General features: G+C 26.9%; 1 long non-coding RNA gene across 1 annotated transcript; it reads right to left on the bottom strand.

Moving 5' to 3' along the window:
- On the bottom strand, window positions 1-3,012 carry LOC111632157. The gene is made up of 3 exons (XR_002757821.1): window positions 2,959-3,012; window positions 264-371; window positions 1-120 (listed from the first exon to the last, which is right to left on the bottom strand). It is a non-coding gene; the product is annotated as an uncharacterized LOC111632157 (long non-coding RNA).
- Between the last annotated feature and the right edge of the window lie 8,408 nt (window positions 3,013-11,420).

The following is an 11,420-nucleotide window of genomic DNA, read 5'->3' as shown; positions in this document are numbered from 1 at the left end:
TCACTCCTGCTTCGCCTTCTAATTCCCCACAAATACACTTCCTGTTCAGGATCATTGTCGATAATCACTGTTCCAATACTTTCTCCCCAATGATCATATGAATTTAATTGTTCAAGCACACTACATAATTTAAATAAACAAATATAATGAATAATTCATTTTAATAAAAGTTCTTGATTTAATAACTCAAAAATTGTAATTTAAAAAATAATTAATACAACTAATTAATTTAATTATTATAACAGAACAAATATTTTCATCACCTATTAAAATTTGCAAAAATCTTCCAACCACTTTTCAAAACTGATTCTGCTAATAAATAAGAGCTGTAATTTGTCTGAAGATCAGTAACAGCACTCACAGGCATCCAACTATGATTATAAATTTATATTTAACACATAAATCAAAATAAATAATATTAATAAAATAATATATATTTATACATTAATTTAAATACAGTCGACCCCCCTATAACACGGTAGATACATTCCAGTTTTTATGAATCCATTTTCTACAAGTCCAGACAATCACAGCCCGGCACGTATGCAGTTTAAGGACTATGGCTGTTTGAAAGGTTTCTTCCATAAAATTAATCGATTCTAGACTAATTTGATTCAATATTTCCAAAATACGTATAATCTTTGGGAATAATCCATATTAACTATGCTATAAACAAAAAATTGTAAGATTACTTACTGAGTGTGCACCGTTCGACTACGCCATTGCTTAAGCTTGTTTTCGTCATGGAGCTTGTTATCAAATGGCACTCGCGTGCTTTTGATAAATTATTTTTTTTGCGAAAAATTCACTGAACTTTGGAGACATCATTCAAATAAATAAAGTTTTTATGGACATTAAATAATAAATGGTTTTTAGTACATCCACTGTTTGTTTAAACTCAATGGTTTGTACAATATCCGCTATTGGTCTAGATTTGACCAATCCTGTCGCGACACGAGTCGGCGATGATGCTTTACTGAATCATACGAGTTTTTTTAGCATGTTTGTACGAATACTGTCGAAATTTTTTCGCTGTGATATAGGAATCTGAACTATAGGAACCTGTGTTATAGGGGTGGTCGACTGTATATGACTATATATTAAAAAAAAGTGAATAATAATCACTTTTGGAAACATTTATGTATACAGCATTTTAAAAGAAAATTTTAAAAGGCTGATGAATGAAACATGCCAGTCATCTATCTAACTCTGTTCAGGAGAAAATTTTTGAATTATACAAACTTCTGGTTTAGACTGGAAGTCTAAGCCAGAAGTTTGTATATAGTTAATTGGACCTCCTACCTGTAAGATTTCCATAGCTGGTCTCAACTTTCATATAACTCCATTCTCAAGAGTATGAAAGAATATACAGACAGACACCAGTGGGAATTTATAGTCTGGAAGCCTTTTATTTATTTTATTCAAAAAATAACAATAGTACATTGTCACTCAAAGCAAGACATCAGTTTAATAAATGTTTTCAACTTATTTAAGCATCTTTTTCAAGTAAAAATAAAATATTGGACATTTTCAGCTATTTATGCATCTTCTCATGAATTATAGAAAATACCATTATAACCATTATAAGGATGATTCATTCATATAATATATGAAAAAACACTTAACATATTTTTAAAACTTTATGCTTTTTAATTTAATTAATGGTAAAATATAAAGTTTTGTCATAAATTATTAAATCTGATTGTGAATTGAATAAAATGATAAGAGTAGATTAGATTGTAAACCATTATAACATGAACATTTTGAATATATATACTATTTATTATATCTTTCCTAGCTACACTTTAAACTCTAAAATAAAATAATTGAGTTGGCAACTCAAACTAACCATCTTTCTTTAGAACTGAAGTGTGAGCAAATCTTTTAAACATTATATATTTATACAATACAAACATTTAAAGTACTATACTGTCGCAATTTTATATTAATAGCAAAAGATATTAATATGGCTATAATAAAAGCTTAGTATATAGAATGGCAGACAAGCAAAAAAACCAACTCAAAGATCAATTGAATAGAGCTCTGAAAAATAGTCTGGCAGGATATATCTCCCTACCGTATTGCTATAAAGTATGAATGCCTTATGCACTCCCTATATCGAGAAACTGGGTCTTATACTAATGAAAAATAGCCTACAGATGTAAGCCAGATACATTCGACATGCTAAGGAATTAGAAGGATTGGGCAGACATCAAAAGAACACCAGGAGTGTATAAAATTCCACTCAAAGATAACAAATAGAGACCTTGTATATATTGGATCTACAGGAAGGTTGCTTAAATAATGCCTCTGTGAACTAAACTCCAAATGGGATATTGAAAAGAAGAAAAACACTATCACTTTAGCTATATATGCCAGTGAAAACATCATTACACCCAAACTACAGCAAGCGGCACAATCCGGCAAACCATCATATAAACCAACTTAAGAATTTGGAAGCATTAGAGATTTTTAAATCAGACTGCCAGGGTCTTTCAATCAACTTTACGGATGAAAAACAACTCTCAAAGGCATGGCAAACTATGTATGACATGGCATTATAACAGCCAACGCAGATGCAATTTTTAGAAATTTACAAAAACAGAAGCATTTGAAATTAGAACACATTAGAACTAAATGGAACACTAATCACACCAGAAAGAATTTTTTCTAGAACTCCACCTGAAGAAGGTCCTAAGGTGGACTGAAAACATTTGTGTTACATTCCGAAATAACTGCAAAGCATTATAAAGTTACTGCAGTATATTTATAATATGAGTTTTGTTAGATAACTACTTATCTTATAAATGGAGAAGTCTTATTCAGAGAAATATTAGACTAATTTAAATTTTAGCAGTTTTATTTTTGTATATAAATTATCATTCTATCTACAAACTAAGAAAAATTTACTGATTCAAGATACAAAACTCTGATTTTAAATTCTACATAAATACTTACACAAATGAAAATTTAACATGTTTTCCACAGTCATTTGGGTCGCTGATATCTCTGTAAAAATTTTTTAAATTACATATACTATATATATATATATATATATATATATGTATACAGTATATACTATATATACGTATATATAGTTTATATAGAAAGTCGCCGAAAGCTTGTATAGGCCCGAAGGATAGAGGGATAGAGTGAAAGCTTCTGCCTTTTTTGAATAGGTAGAATGCTTCTTTATTACAAAATGGCAGTCTGTAAGATTTTAGTCTTTTATAGTAAAAATAATATTAATTTATAAAGGTAGGAACCGTTACAAGCCCCTTAAATTTCCTCCGGGTCCCGGGAAAAAATCTCTATTTCTCCCTCTCGACGGACCTGTAACAGTAGCACGTTATTCTATGGGCAAAAAAGGACAACAGCCTAGGGCCCCCACCATGGGCCTCCAAACCGATCCTTTATAAAAAATATTTTCTCCAAAAAATTCCCGAAGGAAAATGTCTCATGTCAACACTGTACGCGAGGCCCCTAATTCAAATTCGCCTAGTCTCATGAAGTCAAAACACACCATTAGCCTTGTATACATGTATATAAATATACTTTAAATTAAATTAGATTTTTTAAAAATGGAAGTCTAAATTATTTAACACGATTATTTTTTCGTAATCATTTAATGTACTAGTTTGTAACTAATTGTTTTACTCGTGTACTAAGTGATTCCTTAATGCATAGATGTTATAAACAAGTTGTTATAGTAAACAATTTATGTACTGCTATTAGAATCTAATTTGATAAAGCGTATTTAATATAATATGTCAAACTTAATTTAGTTATAGAAGATATGTTAAGCCATCATTTAATAGTTTATATCGAGAGTTTAAGTACGATAAATTTCTAAACAAAGATAAAGTTTAAATTATTTTAACCTTTAGGAATTTTTATAAAAAAATAACTTAATTAAATAAATAATTTTATCTGAATGTTGTTTTAAATATTAAAAAATTTTAAGAGCTTTGGTTATTTATTTTAAAAATACAATTATAAAAACAAATATTTAATAAAATTACTTTAATAATACAAACATTTATCAACTTAATATTTACATAAAAATATTATAAAAATATAAATTTCTTAAATAAAAACATAATAATTTAATATTATTACTTTTACTTCTTTTTAAATTGCAATAATAATAAATACAATAACATTTCACTTAAATATTACTAATTTTTTCATATTTATTTCTGTCACATTAATGCTGCAATTACTTCCCCCAAAAAGCCATAAAATTCAAAACTTAATTAAAAATTACCATTTTAATTAAGTTTTAAATGAATAATGAAAAAAATAATAGTTAAATTACTAATATTTATTGCATAAAAACATAAAAAAATTAAGCATACAACGGATCAATTTTTATAAAATTATAGATAATCCTAAGGAAACAGAAATCTTGATTCAATTTCTACTGGTTTTGTAAGAGCCAGTTAGATTCCATTATTCTTTTTGGTCACTAGAAGACTAATGCTTTTTGTCATATGTTGGAACATCTAACGCTCTTAGTGATTCCACTTTACTAAACTTTTTAATGTTTCCTCCATAGAAAAACGAATAAGAAAATGCAACATATATTTTATCCATCATTATTTACAGAAAACGTTAATGGACGTTGAAACTTTTGCATATTTCTAAACACATATACAATCTAATAATATTAATTATTAATTAGAATAATATAAAAATTTCAAATTACATGCGTATATACTTTATACATAATCAAACCTCTTAATAAAGGCCACTTATGTGGACATAAAATATAGCCGTTCGGAGGTTATTTTTCTATGAATTTCAAAACGAAACGTTCTTAAAAGGTGGTGGTCTTTGTTAGGAGGTGGCCGTTATCGCAGGTTTGACTATATATATGTAACTTATATCTATACAGTGCATTGTTTTTAAGATTTTTATAAATTTATTCATCTCTTCTGTGTGTTTATTTGGAAATTATATTAAGTAATTTGGAAAAACAAATTACTTNTGTTGCCGGGAAAGTTAAGCAACTCGTATCTAGATTTCTTTTCTGTATATTAACTGAGACCACGTAGAAAATACTGATTAGAAAATGAATTCCTTTTTCTCAAATCATGTTACTCTTATAAAAACTATGTAACGACGTGAAGCACGCTCTCGCCCTATCGAGTTTAGTGGCATACACTTCCCGACTATAACACTTGACTTTACTATTTCGAATAAGACACGTGGTTAAGTGTACGAAAATAAAGTTTAGTTCGGCCGATCGATTAAATTTCAGTTTATCAAATTGCACAGCACGAAATTTATTCTAAAAAATAACGAGAATGACGCATAATATTCGGTCCTTCTCTACAGGTACTAGCGTCCACAGCCAAAATGTTAAAATTAAATAAAATAAACTTTGATATCAACACAAGAAATGAGTAAAAAGGTAAGACCATAATTCAGGTTTATTCTTGGCATTGATATCAACAGAATTTATCTTTGCAGAATGAAGAACTCAGTGTTTAAAAACATTTTGAAGAAATATACTCAAAAATCATTCCAGATGAATGTACAGTAGGTACAGTACATTGCAGCAGGAATCTGCCTTCTTCAACTCTTCAAAACTACGTAAAGAAATGCAGAACAACTACTGTATATCTAGATAACAATCGACGAAGCTACGAATTCAATGGGACCGTGCACAGCAAAGGTTTTATTACCTCACAATGCTTCTGTATTTTTTACTCTTTCCTTTTCATGAATGTGATGTTAAATAAGAACTTCTTAAGAAATTGTGAGTAGGAGGTGTATATTTTTACTTTATAAAGTGGTAATAAATTTTAAATTAATTTTACATCAATAAGATCAAAGTGAATGTAGAGGGGCAAAAACTGTTCGAGAAGCATACTCCTATATGAAAGAGTGCCTCTAATGTAGTTATGTAATATTTTAGGAAGCTACACTCAACTTTTATTGAATATTGAATACACGAGTTTTCAATTATGCTTTGGATATTTTTGAACCAGGAATTTTAAAAGGTGGGATTGCCAACCTCACGCGCATGACCCTGCTTGGTCCACAAAATGTTCTTCGTGAGAAAGTACTTTTATTTGTTTAGCTCCGTACGTAATGAAGGGCGCAGAAGGTTTATAAATCTTATACGCGAAGTTTTCACACCTTACTTGTCTAGCTAATGGTCTGCAGCATGTAGGCCTATATAAAACCATATGGGACCGATATTAAAGTGTAGAATTACTAATAACAAACATTAAAAATGAATTTTTGAGGTTCCTGTTCAAGTTCTACAATTAAAAAAAAGAAAAAACTTTCTTCCAGATTGCTTTTCCCTCCCAAACCAAATTGCCAAACGTTGGTGGACGTGAGTGATTACAGGCAATGTAAAAATCGTGTTGTGTATTAGTAAAATTTATGAAATTTTAATGAAAATAAATAATTTAACTTTAGCGTATAATATTGCACACTTCTGTTCTTTTATTTCACATTTTACATTGTATATTTTAGTGCTAGCTATCCAGGCCTTAGTTAACTACTTAATACATTATAATTTGTTATTGGAATGATTAATACAGAAATCGCTTAAAATTAAAATAAATTGCAATTTATTAATATTATTACTGTATTAATAATATTTGCATTATTTCCGATTTTATATTATGCGAAATTAAAATTAATATCTAAAAACTAAATTAGTGAGTAATGAAGTGTGAAGTTCATTCTTGCATAAACTTTTTGTGTACCATTTTACTGCTATAAAAAAGCTTTAAAATAGCTTTAATAGCTGTTAAAGTTTTTATAGTTTTTTCTTTACTCTCCATCTTAAATAAATCTGGTTTTTCTTTGAGTAAAATTTTTAAACTATATTATTTGACAATAAACAATAAACATTCTGTTTTGTTCTGTTGCCTTTATTTCAAGTTGAGACATTAAATAATAAATTACACTTACGATATATATACATATATTGTAATGAAATAAATAAAATAACAAAACAATAAACTGTGTTATAACATATTTAACGTGTTATTATTCAGACGTATGTGTGAAATATGCTATTTACACTTTTAAAGTAAGAGATGCATCTTAATTTCGAGATACTCATTGTCATTACTGAAAGATGTATTATAATTATATACTATATATATATATATATATATATATATGTATACAGTATATACTATATATACGTATATATAGTTTATATAGAAAGTCGCCGAAAGCTTGTATAGGCCCGAAGGATAGAGGGATAGAGTGAAAGCTTCTGCCTTTTTTGAATAGGTAGAATGCTTCTTTATTACAAAATGGCAGTCTGTAAGATTTTAGTCTTTTATAGTAAAAATAATATTAATTTATAAAGGTAGGAACCGTTACAAGCCCCTTAAATTTCCTCCGGGTCCCGGGAAAAAATCTCTATTTCTCCCTCTCGACGGACCTGTAACAGTAGCACGTTATTCTATGGGCAAAAAAGGACAACAGCCTAGGGCCCCCACCATGGGCCTCCAAACCGATCCTTTATAAAAAATATTTTCTCCAAAAAATTCCCGAAGGAAAATGTCTCATGTCAACACTGTACGCGAGGCCCCTAATTCAAATTCGCCTAGTCTCATGAAGTCAAAACACACCATTAGCCTTGTATACATGTATATAAATATACTTTAAATTAAATTAGATTTTTTAAAAATGGAAGTCTAAATTATTTAACACGATTATTTTTTCGTAATCATTTAATGTACTAGTTTGTAACTAATTGTTTTACTCGTGTACTAAGTGATTCCTTAATGCATAGATGTTATAAACAAGTTGTTATAGTAAACAATTTATGTACTGCTATTAGAATCTAATTTGATAAAGCGTATTTAATATAATATGTCAAACTTAATTTAGTTATAGAAGATATGTTAAGCCATCATTTAATAGTTTATATCGAGAGTTTAAGTACGATAAATTTCTAAACAAAGATAAAGTTTAAATTATTTTAACCTTTAGGAATTTTTATAAAAAAATAACTTAATTAAATAAATAATTTTATCTGAATGTTGTTTTAAATATTAAAAAATTTTAAGAGCTTTGGTTATTTATTTTAAAAATACAATTATAAAAACAAATATTTAATAAAATTACTTTAATAATACAAACATTTATCAACTTAATATTTACATAAAAATATTATAAAAATATAAATTTCTTAAATAAAAACATAATAATTTAATATTATTACTTTTACTTCTTTTTAAATTGCAATAATAATAAATACAATAACATTTCACTTAAATATTACTAATTTTTTCATATTTATTTCTGTCACATTAATGCTGCAATTACTTCCCCCAAAAAGCCATAAAATTCAAAACTTAATTAAAAATTACCATTTTAATTAAGTTTTAAATGAATAATGAAAAAAATAATAGTTAAATTACTAATATTTATTGCATAAAAACATAAAAAAATTAAGCATACAACGGATCAATTTTTATAAAATTATAGATAATCCTAAGGAAACAGAAATCTTGATTCAATTTCTACTGGTTTTGTAAGAGCCAGTTAGATTCCATTATTCTTTTTGGTCACTAGAAGACTAATGCTTTTTGTCATATGTTGGAACATCTAACGCTCTTAGTGATTCCACTTTACTAAACTTTTTAATGTTTCCTCCATAGAAAAACGAATAAGAAAATGCAACATATATTTTATCCATCATTATTTACAGAAAACGTTAATGGACGTTGAAACTTTTGCATATTTCTAAACACATATACAATCTAATAATATTAATTATTAATTAGAATAATATAAAAATTTCAAATTACATGCGTATATACTTTATACATAATCAAACCTCTTAATAAAGGCCACTTATGTGGACATAAAATATAGCCGTTCGGAGGTTATTTTTCTATGAATTTCAAAACGAAACGTTCTTAAAAGGTGGTGGTCTTTGTTAGGAGGTGGCCGTTATCGCAGGTTTGACTATATATATGTAACTTATATCTATACAGTGCATTGTTTTTAAGATTTTTATAAATTTATTCATCTCTTCTGTGTGTTTATTTGGAAATTATATTAAGTAATTTGGAAAAACAAATTACTTAATATATAACTTTTCTACATCAAAAATTTATTAATTTATATATAAAAAAGAATTTCTAGGGTACATAATCATAAAATTATAATTAATTGAATTTATGATTTAAAAAGTAATAATTACTAACGAATTTATTAGACTGTTTTACTATTTTCATTTTAAAGTAAGTAATTTAATTAATTTCTAATAAGTTTGGTAAGTGAATTAAAATTAATTTTAATTACATTTCAAATATTTTCTAACTTAACTGATATATATATATTTTTTTTTGACGTCACAAAGAAAGAGTAGGTATATAAAATTCTAGTTTTAATAACAGAAACAATTTATTTAATTAAATTTAATGTATAATATCGTAATAAATTTAATGCTTCAAATTTAAAATTTATTTAATTATGTAATTGGATATATTTTGAAATTAATTACAATTAAAAACTCAATTAGTAAAAGAAGGTAAATTGAATTTTTCACACAATTATGTAAAAAATTATAATAATACGGTAGAACCTCTTGACAACAACCAGCTGTAAATTGTGGCATTTTTCGGGAATGATTCTATCTGAAATGCGTACAAATTAACCTGCAAACAACGGACATTTTTTATGTATTCGTCGGTAGCTGTTTACGGGTTTGGCTGTGTAAGCATTTAAATTTAGATTTAAATTTATAAAAATGAATATCTTGAGTTCATAAAAGTAATCAAATGCAAGTTAGGGTGTACTTTTTCATTTTATTTTCGACTATATTCGCTATTTGATGCTGCAAACAGTATTTTTTCATGTTATTTTAAATTGTTTTTACTACTAAATGTTTATTTTTTGACTTTATGAGTATCAATAAAGAGAAATTAGTATTACTTGTTCTACATGTATTAATATTGAAGGGAAATGAGTTATACAAAACTCGTGTTGTCAGTAAGACACGCAATAATCGCCATTTCTTCCAATTATATGAACCAGAAAGTTTCCCAAAAATGTTTTTAATAGTTTAAAATATCATAAAAATTCATTAATCACAAACGATAAGAGTAAAAATATTACTTTTTTAAAGGCGACATCGTCACAANTTTATATAGAAAGTCGCCGAAAGCTTGTATAGGCCCGAAGGATAGAGGGATAGAGTGAAAGCTTCTGCCTTTTTTGAATAGGTAGAATGCTTCTTTATTACAAAATGGCAGTCTGTAAGATTTTAGTCTTTTATAGTAAAAATAATATTAATTTATAAAGGTAGGAACCGTTACAAGCCCCTTAAATTTCCTCCGGGTCCCGGGAAAAAATCTCTATTTCTCCCTCTCGACGGACCTGTAACAGTAGCACGTTATTCTATGGGCAAAAAAGGACAACAGCCTAGGGCCCCCACCATGGGCCTCCAAACCGATCCTTTATAAAAAATATTTTCTCCAAAAAATTCCCGAAGGAAAATGTCTCATGTCAACACTGTACGCGAGGCCCCTAATTCAAATTCGCCTAGTCTCATGAAGTCAAAACACACCATTAGCCTTATATACATGTATATAAATATACTTTAAATTAAATTAGATTTTTTAAAAATGGAAGTCTAAATTATTTAACACGATTATTTTTTCGTAATCATTTAATGTACTAGTTTGTAACTAATTGTTTTACTCGTGTACTAAGTGATTCCTTAATGCATAGATGTTATAAACAAGTTGTTATAGTAAACAATTTATGTACTGCTATTAGAATCTAATTTGATAAAGCGTATTTAATATAATATGTCAAACTTAATTTAGTTATAGAAGATATGTTAAGCCATCATTTAATAGTTTATATCGAGAGTTTAAGTACGATAAATTTCTAAACAAAGATAAAGTTTAAATTATTTTAACCTTTAGGAATTTTTATAAAAAAATAACTTAATTAAATAAATAATTTTATCTGAATGTTGTTTTAAATATTAAAAAATTTTAAGAGCTTTGGTTATTTATTTTAAAAATACAATTATAAAAACAAATATTTAATAAAATTACTTTAATAATACAAACATTTATCAACTTAATATTTACATAAAAATATTATAAAAATATAAATTTCTTAAATAAAAACATAATAATTTAATATTATTACTTTTACTTCTTTTTAAATTGCAATAATAATAAATACAATAACATTTCACTTAAATATTACTAATTTTTTCATATTTATTTCTGTCACATTAATGCTGCAATTACTTCCCCCAAAAAGCCATAAAATTCAAAACTTAATTAAAAATTACCATTTTAATTAAGTTTTAAATGAATAATGAAAAAAATAATAGTTAAATTACTAATATTTATTGCATAAAAACATAAAAAAATTAAGCATACAACGGATCAATTTTTATAAAATTA

This window comes from Centruroides sculpturatus, unplaced genomic scaffold (assembly GCF_000671375.1).
Source record: "Centruroides sculpturatus isolate CEXI.00-Female unplaced genomic scaffold, Cexi_2.0 scaffold760, whole genome shotgun sequence".
Taxonomy (NCBI): Eukaryota; Metazoa; Arthropoda; class Arachnida; order Scorpiones; family Buthidae; genus Centruroides; species Centruroides sculpturatus.
Note: the sequence above shows the minus strand (reverse complement) of the source record. Positions and strands in the feature narration are given on the sequence as shown.